Source organism: Tachyglossus aculeatus, chromosome 3 (assembly GCF_015852505.1).
Source record: "Tachyglossus aculeatus isolate mTacAcu1 chromosome 3, mTacAcu1.pri, whole genome shotgun sequence".
In the NCBI taxonomy this organism is placed as follows: domain Eukaryota; kingdom Metazoa; phylum Chordata; class Mammalia; order Monotremata; family Tachyglossidae; genus Tachyglossus; species Tachyglossus aculeatus.
Window position 1 is genome coordinate 80,055,596 of NC_052068.1, and position 10,974 is coordinate 80,066,569.

The window sequence follows — 10,974 nt, forward strand, 5'->3', positions numbered from 1 at the left end:
GACGGCACAGGGAAGAGAGAGAGGGAAAGAGAGGGAGAAATGTGGAGCTGTGAGCACAAATGGCTTTTTTTCTTTCTACTCCCAGCCTTCCAGCCTTTAAGACTTTCCCTTCTGCTACTAAACACATCAGCATTACACACACACATTCTCTTACGCACACACAGCCACACAATTCCTGCTGATTGTAGCCTTCAGCAGCTGTGTTTTATTTTGCCATCTTCAATTTTCTCATTACCCACATTTAGCTTCATTTCTCTTCCCATGCAAGATGTTATCCTCGCATCCTTAAACAGATGTGGCAGTAGTCCTGAGCAGTACCTCCTGAGAGGGGGCAGGAATTGCCGTACGTTCCATTAGTCATGCAAACAACCGAGTCAAGCCCAAATAGTAGCAGCGGGCTTAGTGGATAGAGCACGGGCCTGGTAATAATAATAATAATAATGATGGTATTTGTTAAGTGCTTACTAGGTTCAAAGCACTGTTATAAGCACTGGGGGGGGATACAAGGTGATCATGTTGTCCCACATGGGGCTCACAGTCTTCAGCCCCATTTAACGGATGAGGTAACTGAGACACAGAGAAGTTAAGTGGCTTGCCCAAGGTCACACAGCTGACAAGTGACAGAGCTGGGATTCGAACCCATGACCTCTGACTCCCAAGCCCACGCTCTTTCCACTGAGCCATGCTGCTTCTCTAGTAGTCACAAGGAGCAGGGTTCTAATCCCAGCTCTGCCATGTATCTGCTGTGTGGCCTTGGGCAAGTCACTTCACTTCTCTGGGTTTTGGTTACCTCATCTGTAAATGGGGATTAAAACTGGGAGCCTTATATGGGATAGGGACTGTGTCCAACCCAATTTCCTTGTATCTACCCTAGCACTTAGAACAGTGCTTGGCACATAGAAAGCACTCAACAAATACCACAATTAGTATTATTATTACTTGGGGCCTGGGCTGCCTTCCTTGCACCCAGTTGTGTGTGGCTCACGGAGAAGCAGCATGGCTCAATGGAAAGAGCCCGGGCTTTGGAGTCAGAGGTCATGGGTTCAAATCCCTGCTCTGCCAACTGTCAGCTGTGTGACTTTGGGCAAGTCACTTAACTTCTCTGGGCTTCAGTTACCTCATCTGCAAAATGGGGATTAAAATCTGTGAGCCCCCGTGGGACAACCTGATCACCTTATAACCTCTCCAGCGCTTTTAGACTGTGAGCCCACTGTTGGGTAGGGACTGTCTCTATGTGTTGCCAACTTGTACTTCCCAAGTGCTTAGTACAGTGCCCTGCACACAGTAAGCGCTCAATAAATACGATCGATTAATTGATTGATTGTGGGGTCATTCCTCTTTGTGTGGCAGCCATCTTCCAGCTCCCAACAAACCCTGCTAGTTGGAGATGGCAGCTCATCAAGGGAAGAGTAGAGGAAGGGAAGGTGAGAAGGGGATCCAAAGACCTCATCTCTTAGTCAGTTTCCTAGTAATAATAAAAAGTGGTATTTGTTAAGTGTTTACTATGTGCCAGGCACTGTACTAAACACTGGGGTAGATACAAGGTAACTGGGCTGGACACAGTCCCTGTTCCTCACAGGGCTTCCAGTCATAATCTTCATTTTCCTGATGAGGTAACTGAGGCTTGAAGAAATGAAGCAACTTGCCCAAGGCCACAAAGCAGATATGCAACAGAGCTGGGATTAGAACCCAGGTCCTTCTGCCTCTCAGGCCTGTGTTCTATCCACTAAGCCACATTACTTCACCATGCTAACTGAATCAACAGGGAGATGGCATGTAGAGCTTTAACTACCACTGGCTGGATCTTAGTGAGAGAATTGAATAATGCTCAGGTTTGGAGTCAGCGTGGGGAAGGAGGTGAATAAACTGGAGAATGTCTGGAGATGAGCAACCATAGTGATTAAGAAGGTAGCAAAATGGGTTCTAGGAGAAAAGGTTAAAGTATTTGGGTCATTCACCTAAAGAAAAGAAGATTAAGGGGTGACATATTAACACTTTTTTTAATGGCATTTATTAAGCACTTACTATGTGCAAAGCAAATATATGGAGGGTGGCTATGGGAAAGATAGTAACTAATTTTGTTCCAGTTCCTAAAACGAACAGTCAAGAGGAAGTGGGCTTAAATTTCTACACTAGAATTTACTGAAGATCAAAGGGAATAATTTTTTGAGTCAAGTGATTAAGTTCAAAAGTGGGCTTATGATCAAGATTTTGGAATGCTCAGGATCTGTCAGAGTAGATTAACAATCATCCTATTATTATTATTATTATTGTATTTGTTGGGTGCTTACTCCATTAACTATGGAATTTGTTAAGTGCTTGCTTTACACCAAGCATTGTACTAAGCTCTGGGTTAGATACAAGATAATCAGGTCAGACCCAGTCCTTGCCCCATATGGGGCTCACAATCCCCATCTTACAGATGAGGAAACTGAGGCACAGATAGGTTAAGTGTCAGAGCCAGGATTAGAAGACATGTTCTCTAACTTCCAGGCCCATGCTGTTTCCACTAGCCCACACTGCTTCACTTGGAGGCGAAGGACTTGACTAGATGCTCTGTTGAGGTCGCTTCTACCTATAATTCTGTGGTTTTTTCCTCAGACACCCACTGACATAGACAATGAACCCATCCTCCTGACACTTTCTGGCCTTGGTTCCAGCACTGTCCTTTTCTAGTTCTTCTCTTCCCTTGACCCCAACTTCCTCCTTCCTTCTCTGACCATCCCTCATCCCCAATTTTTAACCTCCACCAACTTTGCATCCTCCTGTGCTCAAATCCCTCAGGAGCTCTTCTGCTTTCAGGTAATAATAATAATGGTGGTATTTGTTAAGCGCTTACTGTGTGCAAAGCACTATTCTAAGCGCTGGAGGGGGATACAAGGTGATCAGGTTGTCCCACGGGGGACTCACAGTCTTAATCCCCATTTTATAGCTGAGGTAACTGAGGCCCAGAGAAGTGAAGTGACTTGCCCAAGATCACACAGCTGACAATTGGTAGAGCCAGGATTTGAACCCATGACCTCTGACTCCCAAGCTCGTGTTCTTTCCATTGAGCCATGCTGCTTCTGTAGAGCTGTACAACTTTCGTAGAGACATGAATACTCCAAAGTTGTCTCAGTAGCCACAATCTTTCTCCATTGGTCTAATATTGTGCCCTATGTTATGTATGATTCTCATCATCCTTTAGCCTCAGATCGAGTTAGCTGACAATTCAAGATGTTTCCTTCTAAACTTCTACTTTCACTCAGTCCCTTTTTCCTCCAAATGCCCCCCGGCCAAATTTCTCATCCAGACATCAATCATCTCTGAACAAGTATTGTAGCCTGGTTTTTACAAGTCTCCCTGCCTCCAACCTCTCCCTACTGTGGTCCTCAACACCAACCCAAAACCATCATTTTGCATTTCATGTCATCTCTTTACTTGGGAACGTAGAGGACCTGTGTAGCCAGTGGGTTTCGAATAAATGCTTTCTAATCAATCAATCGATGGTATTTATTCAAGCCCTTAATACAGCTTCTGGAGTGTGAGCCTGTTTTGGGCAGGGATTGTCTCTATTTGTTACTGAATTGTACTTCCCAAGTGCTTAGTACAGTGCTCTGCACACTCAAGCATTCAATAAATACGACTGAATGAATACAGTGCTCTGCACACGGTAAGCACTTAGTAAATACATTGAATGAATGAATGAATTGAGTGCTTACCGTGTGCAGAGCACTGCACTAAGCATTCAGGAGAGTACAATATGAGTTAGTAGACACATAGATGGGTCCCTTGCCCACAATGAGCTTTTTAATGATCTCTTTCTCAAGACCTCTTCAATCCTATGCTGATAGCTACGTGAACAGTGCCCAGCTCTTAGAACAGTGCTTTACACATAGTAAGGGCTTAATAAATGCCATTATTATTATTATTATTATTATTGTTATTATTATTGTTATTATCAATGGCCTATTAGAAAAAGAAGGGGTCTAGGAGTCAGAGGACCTGGTTTCTAATCCCGGCTCTGTCAAATGCTTTCTGTGAGACCTTGGGCAAATCATTTAATTTCTCTGTGCCTCAGTTCTCCTGTTCTCCCACCTGCTTAGTCTGTGAGCCCCATGCAGGACAGATACTATGTCCAACCTAATCCTCTTGTATCTACCCCGGCATACAGAACAGTGTTTGACACATAATAAGCACTTAAAAATACCACTAAAAAATCCAATTTCCATCACTCCCAAAAGCCTTCCTGTCTGCAAGAAAAGTAAATTTGATCTGAGCTGATGTTTGTTCTCTGCAGAGGTAATAATAATAATAAATAATAATGTTGGCATTTGTTAAGCACTTACTATGTGCAAAGCACTGTTCTAAGCACTGGGGGGATACAAGTGATCAGGTTGTCCCATGTGGGGTTCACAGTCTTAATCCCCATTTTACAGATGAGGTAACTGAGGCTCAGAGAAGTTAAGTGACTTGTCCAAGGTCACACAGCAGACATGTGGGGGAGCCAGGATTCGAACCCATGACCTCTGACTCCAAAGCCCGTGCTCTTTCCACTGAGCCACACTGCTTCTCTGAGGTAGCAATGTTTAGTGGATAGAACACAGGCCTAAGAGTCAGAGGGACTTGGGTTCTAATCCTGGCTCTTCCATGTGTCTGCTCTGTGACCTTGGGCAAGCCACTTAACTTCTCTGTGCCTCAGTTACCTCATCTGTAAAATGGGGATTGAGACTGTGAGTCCCACGCGGGACAAGGACTGTGTCCAATTTGATTAGTTTGCTTCTACCCCAGAGCTTAGAACAGTGCTTGACACATAGTGAGCGCTTAACAAATGCCGTTAAAAAATACACATGCACATGGAATTTTCCTAGTGCTCCTTTGAGGAGCAGGAAGAGAGGGGGATACTTGCATATTTCCCAATTTGAGAGACTATCCCATTTTCCTTTCCTGAAAACCACATGCAACCTCCTGTGGCAGCAAAAAAACTCGAGTGAGCATCTGTGATAGCCATTGGATCCCTGGATTAGGTCTGATTTATGAATCTTCCTCTCACTATGCATCCAGAAAGGAATCGTGCAATGGCTATTGATTTGAGAAGTACGACAGAATTCAGCTAGAGGGATTCAAAGATTATCTCGCTGAGAGAAAAAAAGGGGAGCAGAGCCTTCCTGCATCAGGCAAGAAAATAAAAGGATGATAGAGGAAACGTACCGGTATTGGAGGTTGCCTTGCTGCCCTACCCAGGTCAGGATGGAGAGCTAATGAAGAGTCCAGTTCTCTGAAGTTAAAGACAATGGACTGTAGCTCCAAATGCATTCAGGGTTGAGGTTGGCCAGAGCTAAATGTGAAGACACCTTCAATTGGACCAAAGTAGGGATAAGACGACAGGTATACAGTATATATAGTTGTAAAAGAGGACACCTCTGATGGTGAAATAATCTGAGTGCATGTGTGACTAGAAAAGACCAATAACCCACAGTCCTGGCCAACCTGTGTACACAGAAAGGCTGGTTCTGTTTCTCTTTTTTCTCCTTCTTTCTTCTTCCTTGCAAAGCTTTTGCTTGGAAAGAGCCACTCCTTTCTGTTAATGAATGCATAATACATATGTGGGATTATAGAACTTGTAGAACTTCACTGGCATAGAAGTAAGTTCACATTAGGAGCAGCATAGTCACAATTAAAAATACAATTAGTAGAGAGAAAAAAGGTTGAGTGACTCAGTAAATAAAATGAGCGAAGGTTAATTAGTGGTAGTGTTTATTGAGCACCCAGTTCATTCACTACACTGTACTGGGAACTTGGAAAATATAAAATAAAGTGCTGTGTTCCCTGAACACAAGGAGCATCCACCTGAAGACTCGGTAGATGAACATAAAACTATTTAGTGTGGCCAAATAAATAGAAAAATATATATACATCAATCAATCAATGGTATTTATTTGAGAAGCAATGTGGCTCAGTGGAAAGAGCACAGGCTTGGGAGTCAGAGGTCATGCTTTCGAATCCCTGCTCCGCCACTTGTCACTGTGTGACATTGTGCAAGCCACTTAACTTCTCTGTGCCTCAGTTACCTCATCTGTAAAATGGGGATTAAGACTGTGAGCCCCACGTGGGACAACCTGATCACCTTGTATCCCCCCAGAGCTTAGAACAGTGCTTTGCACGTAGTAAGCATTTAACAAATACCATCATTATTATTTATGGAGTACTTACTGTGAGCAGAACATAATACTAAGTGCTTGGGAGAGTACAATACAATAGAGTTGGTGGAGTTGTCTGCTGTGAGATCTTAGGCAAGTCACTTAACATCTCTGTGCCTCATTTACCTCATCTGTAAAACAGGGATTAAGTCTGTGAGAAGCAGGTGGGACATGAACTATGTCCACCCTGATTAGCTTGTGTCTATCCCAGAACTTAGCAAAGTGTCTGGCATATAGTAAGTGCTTAACAAATATCATAAAAAAACAGGCAGGGAGGAAGGAGTTCAGTGGCCTTGGGTTCAGGGGTGGGCAGCAGAATGAAGGGGCAGTGGGAGCAGATTCATTCATTCATTCAATCGTATTTATTGAGCACTTACTGTGTGCAGAGCACTGTACTAAGCACTTGGGAACTACAGGTCGGCAACATATAAAGACGGTCCCTACCCAACAACGGGCTCACAGTCTAGAAGATAATAATTATAGTATTTGTTAAGCACTTACTATGTGCCAAGTACCGTTCTAAGCCCTGGGGTAGATACAAGGTAATCAGGTTGTCCCACGTGGGGCTCACAGTCTTCATCCCCATTTTACAGACAACAAAACAGAGGCACAGCGAAATTAAGTGACTTGCACAAAGTCACATAGTTGATAGGGGGAAGAGCCGGGATTAGAACCCACGACCTCTGACTCCCAAGCCTGGGCTCTTTCCACTAAGCCATGCTATGGGTGGGTGAAAGGCAGTGAGGCCTAATGTATAAAGCATGGGTCTGAGAATCAGAGGACCTGGGTTTTAATCCTGGCTCTTCCACTCGTCTGTTGGGTGGGCAAGTCACTTAATAATAATAAATAATGATGGCATTTATTAAGCGCTTATTATGTGCCAAGAACTGTTCTAAGCACTGGGGGAATACAAGATGATCAGGTTGTCCCACAGGGGACTCACAGTCTTCATTCCCATTTTACAGATGAGGGAATTGAGGCCCAGAGAAGTGAAGTGACTTGCCCAGAGTCACACAGCTGACAAGTGGCGGAGCCGGGATTTGAACCCACAGCCTCTGACTCCAAAGCCCGGGCTCTTTCCACTGAGCCATGCTACTTCTCTAGGCTCTAGTTACCTCATCTGTAAAATGGGGATTAAGACTATGAGCCTTGTGTGGACCAGGGACTGTGTCCAACCAGATTAGCTAGTATCTACCTCAGCGCTTAATACAGTGGCACATAGTAAGTGTTAAGCAATTACCATTAAACAAAAGAGTGTCTGGTGTGTAGCAAATAGTTAACAGATACCATAAAAAAAAAAACAGAAGGAGCCAGAGCACCAGCCAGTTTGGAGGGGAGTAAAAGTGTAGGGAATGGGAGGTTGAGGAGATAAAGGGGAATGGAGTGGGAACTAAGGGAACCAAAACCCAGCTTCAGCTGGGGATAGAGAAGTCGTGGACCCAAGTTCCAGATTCATAAACCAATAAGAATATCCAGAAGCTGGGTTGATCTGGAGGGTTTTGGCAGCTTCCTTCCTGTCCCCTCCTAGTTTGGTCTGGGGCCTGTTGTTGCTATGTTGTGGTATTAAGCACTTACTATGTGCCAGGCAGTGCAATAAGCGCTGGGGGAGGACACAAGCAAATCGGGTTGGATATCGTCCCTTTCCCCAGTAGGGCTCACAGTCTCAATCTGCATTTTACAGTAGAGGGAACCGAGGCACAGATAAGTGACTTGCTCAAGGTCATACAGCAGACAAGTGGTGGAGTTGGGATTAGAACCCATGACCTTCTGACTCCCAAGCCCGTGCTCCATCTACTATGCTAAACGTTGTGTTCTGCTGGGCAGCAGCTGCAGATGCTCTGGCAGCCCTTGGCTCAGGTTGGACTGCAGAATCCAGTTAGCAGGGATGCTTGCTTATTACCTCTCTCCATCCAATCCCTCCACAGCTCACCACCTCCCACCTGCCGAGAGCCCTTCCGCCCCCAGAGCCTGCTGGATGCTCACAAATACATCTGCTGGGGGCTTCCAGCCTGAATCTCCCCCTTTTAGACCGTGAGCCCACTGTTGGGTAGGGACTGTCTCTATATGTTGCCAATTTGTACTTCCCAAGCGCTTAGTACAGTGCTCTGCACATAGTAAGTGCTCAATAAATACGATTGATGATGATGATGATGAATCATGACTCAAGCGCGGGTAAAATAGTGATCTTCACAGCTGTCTGCCCTGCAACTCGCTTCTCACTCAGGGTCCACGAAAATTTTAGGAACTGCTCCTTCCTCCAAAGAAACTTGGACTATTTAAAGTCCGGCGAAGAAACTTGCAGAACCCCACCCTCTAGACTGTAAACTCCCCTCTTAAGACTGTATGTGGAACACGGACTGTGTCCAACCCGATTACCTTGTATCTACCCCAGCGCTTAGAACATTGCCTTGCACATAGTAAGAGTTTAACAAGTACCATTAAAAAAAAAAACCAAACAGAAAACAAAAAAAAAATTCCCCAAATGAATTTTGTGTTCCCTTTTCCCCTCTCTGGCCCATCAAATAGGGCTTTGTTTTCCTAAAGCGCAAGGTTCTGCCATACAGAATGAGAATATTAGGAAGGGTAAAAATCTCATTCACTAAAATAAGTTCTTAGGTGTGAAAACAGGCACCTGGTAATTGCTTAGTAAATATTATTATATTATTATTTATTTCTATTGTCAACCCAGCTCAAAACTCTTGGCTCTTACCAGTGCTGGTCCCCTCCATGTGCGTACTGGATAACTGTAGTGTTCTGCCGTGTGTGAAGCAAGGGACCAAGGGGCAGTGGCTGAGAGCTTTACCACTGGTTAATTCACACCCTGGGGTGCGGTGAGGTGTGACTAATCCTGGGAGGATGTCATTATCTCTTGTGAAGCACATTCCTGGGGGCTTCTTGTTTCAGTATGGGAAATCTTTAGTGCCAAGTGGGAAGTGTCAGCTGGAGGAAAGGGTTGTTTTAATTGTTTCAGAGGGGAATTGAGCAGCTCAAACACTCTCAGAATGGTCTGTTTCTTGGGGAAACTTCCAGACCTCATTTCAAGTTCCCACAAGGCTCAACGGTGTAAATCTCTCAAGAGGAATTCAAGGTCTTCACTCTAGGCTGTAAACTCCTTGTGGGCAGGGAACATATCTACCAACTCTATTATATTGTACTCTCCCAAGTGCTTAGTACAGTACTCCGCACACAGTAAGTGCTCAATAAATGCCATTGATTGATTGGCTATCAGAGGTGGAAATGGTGAGGAGGAAAACCTTGAATGGTGCCTCAGGCACATGCTAATAAGGCAATATACAAGTGGACAGATTTCTATTTTTTCTGAAGCCAACTTCAAATATTACTGACCAGAAGCTTACCTGGGCATCATAAGAAAAGATATCTTCATTATGTATTCCATTTTGCAGTTTGAGGCTTGCAGCTTATTTAGTACTATTATTATTAATATTAATCTTCCCTGATCAATTTATCTCCTTCCTAAGTCACGTTGCCTCAGCTACACCCTCAGCACTTCTAAGCCAACTATGAATTTAAACACCCCTACTCAAAGCACTTCTGTACCTAGTGACTTACCTTAAGTCAATAGTTAAGCATCTACGCCTACATATCTACGCATTTCATCTATCTCTCCTTTATCTTCTACCTATAAATTAATTTGTGTCTTTCTCCCCACTAGAAGTAAGGACCTTGAGCAGAGGGATTCTGTCTTCTAACATTGTACTTACCCTAGCGCTTAGCACAGTGCTCTGCAGACAATAGGTACTTGATACATAATGTTTATTTGGTGCCATAGAGCAACTGACCCCATCAGGGGAACAAAGCCCTCAAATGACATTGTGTGTCCCAGAGTTGGGGTTATGGCATTGCCCTTTAATAGAATGCTTAGCAATGTTGCTAGTAGTGTCTGTGAGGGTGACTGATTGATGGTATTTACTGAGTGCTTATTGTGTGCAGAACACTGTCCTAAACATTTGTCTTGTCTTATGCCGTCGAGTCGTTTCCAACCCATAGCGGCACCATGGACACATCTCTCCCAGAACGCCCACTCTCCATCTGCACTCATTCTGGTAGTGTAATCCTAGAATTTTCTTGGGAAAAATACAGATGTGGTTTACCATTGCCTCCTTCCATGCAGTAAACTTTAGTCTCTGCCCCCAACTCTCTCCCGTGCCGCTGCTGCCCAGCATGGATGAGTTTTGACTTGTAGCAAATTGTCTTCCACTCACCATCCACTGCCCAAGCTAGGAATGGAATGGGTATGCCTCTGCTTGACTCTCCCTCCCGTAGCCAAATGTGGTAGAGTACTGGAAACTCACTAGGTGTGACCCTGAGAGGGGTCTGAACACTTAAGAAAGTACAATACAACGGGGTTGGTAGATATGTTTCCTGCCCACAAGTGTTTACTGTGTATAAAACACTGTTCTAAACACTTGGGAGAGTACAATAAAATAGGGTTGGTAGACAGGCTCCCTGCCCACAATGAGCTTACGGTCTAGAGATGATACAGATGCATAATCAGCATTCTCTCCGCAACCCCCCAGTCCTCTCATGACATCTACAACCTCTACTGATCAAGTCTGCCATGCTTTATCATGCTGCCTCTTACACCATGGTTTAAGTGGCTCTTTAGATCAGAAAGCTTCTCTACCTTTCTGATCTTAGAATGTCAACATGGTCTGTTTTACATAAATGCAAGAGTTGGCTGAGAAATTTTTATGACTTGGGACACTGGGAATTAATTAGGGAAGGCATGTTAATAATTGTGTTATTTAAGCACTTACTATAGGTCCAGCATATA

General features: G+C 44.2%; 1 non-coding gene across 1 annotated transcript; it reads right to left on the reverse strand.

Moving 5' to 3' along the window:
- Positions 1-10,375: 10,375 nt before the first annotated feature.
- Positions 10,376-10,513, reverse strand: LOC119926382. The gene has a single exon (XR_005450263.1). It is a non-coding gene; the product is annotated as a small nucleolar RNA SNORA7 (small nucleolar RNA).
- Between the last annotated feature and the right edge of the window lie 461 nt (positions 10,514-10,974).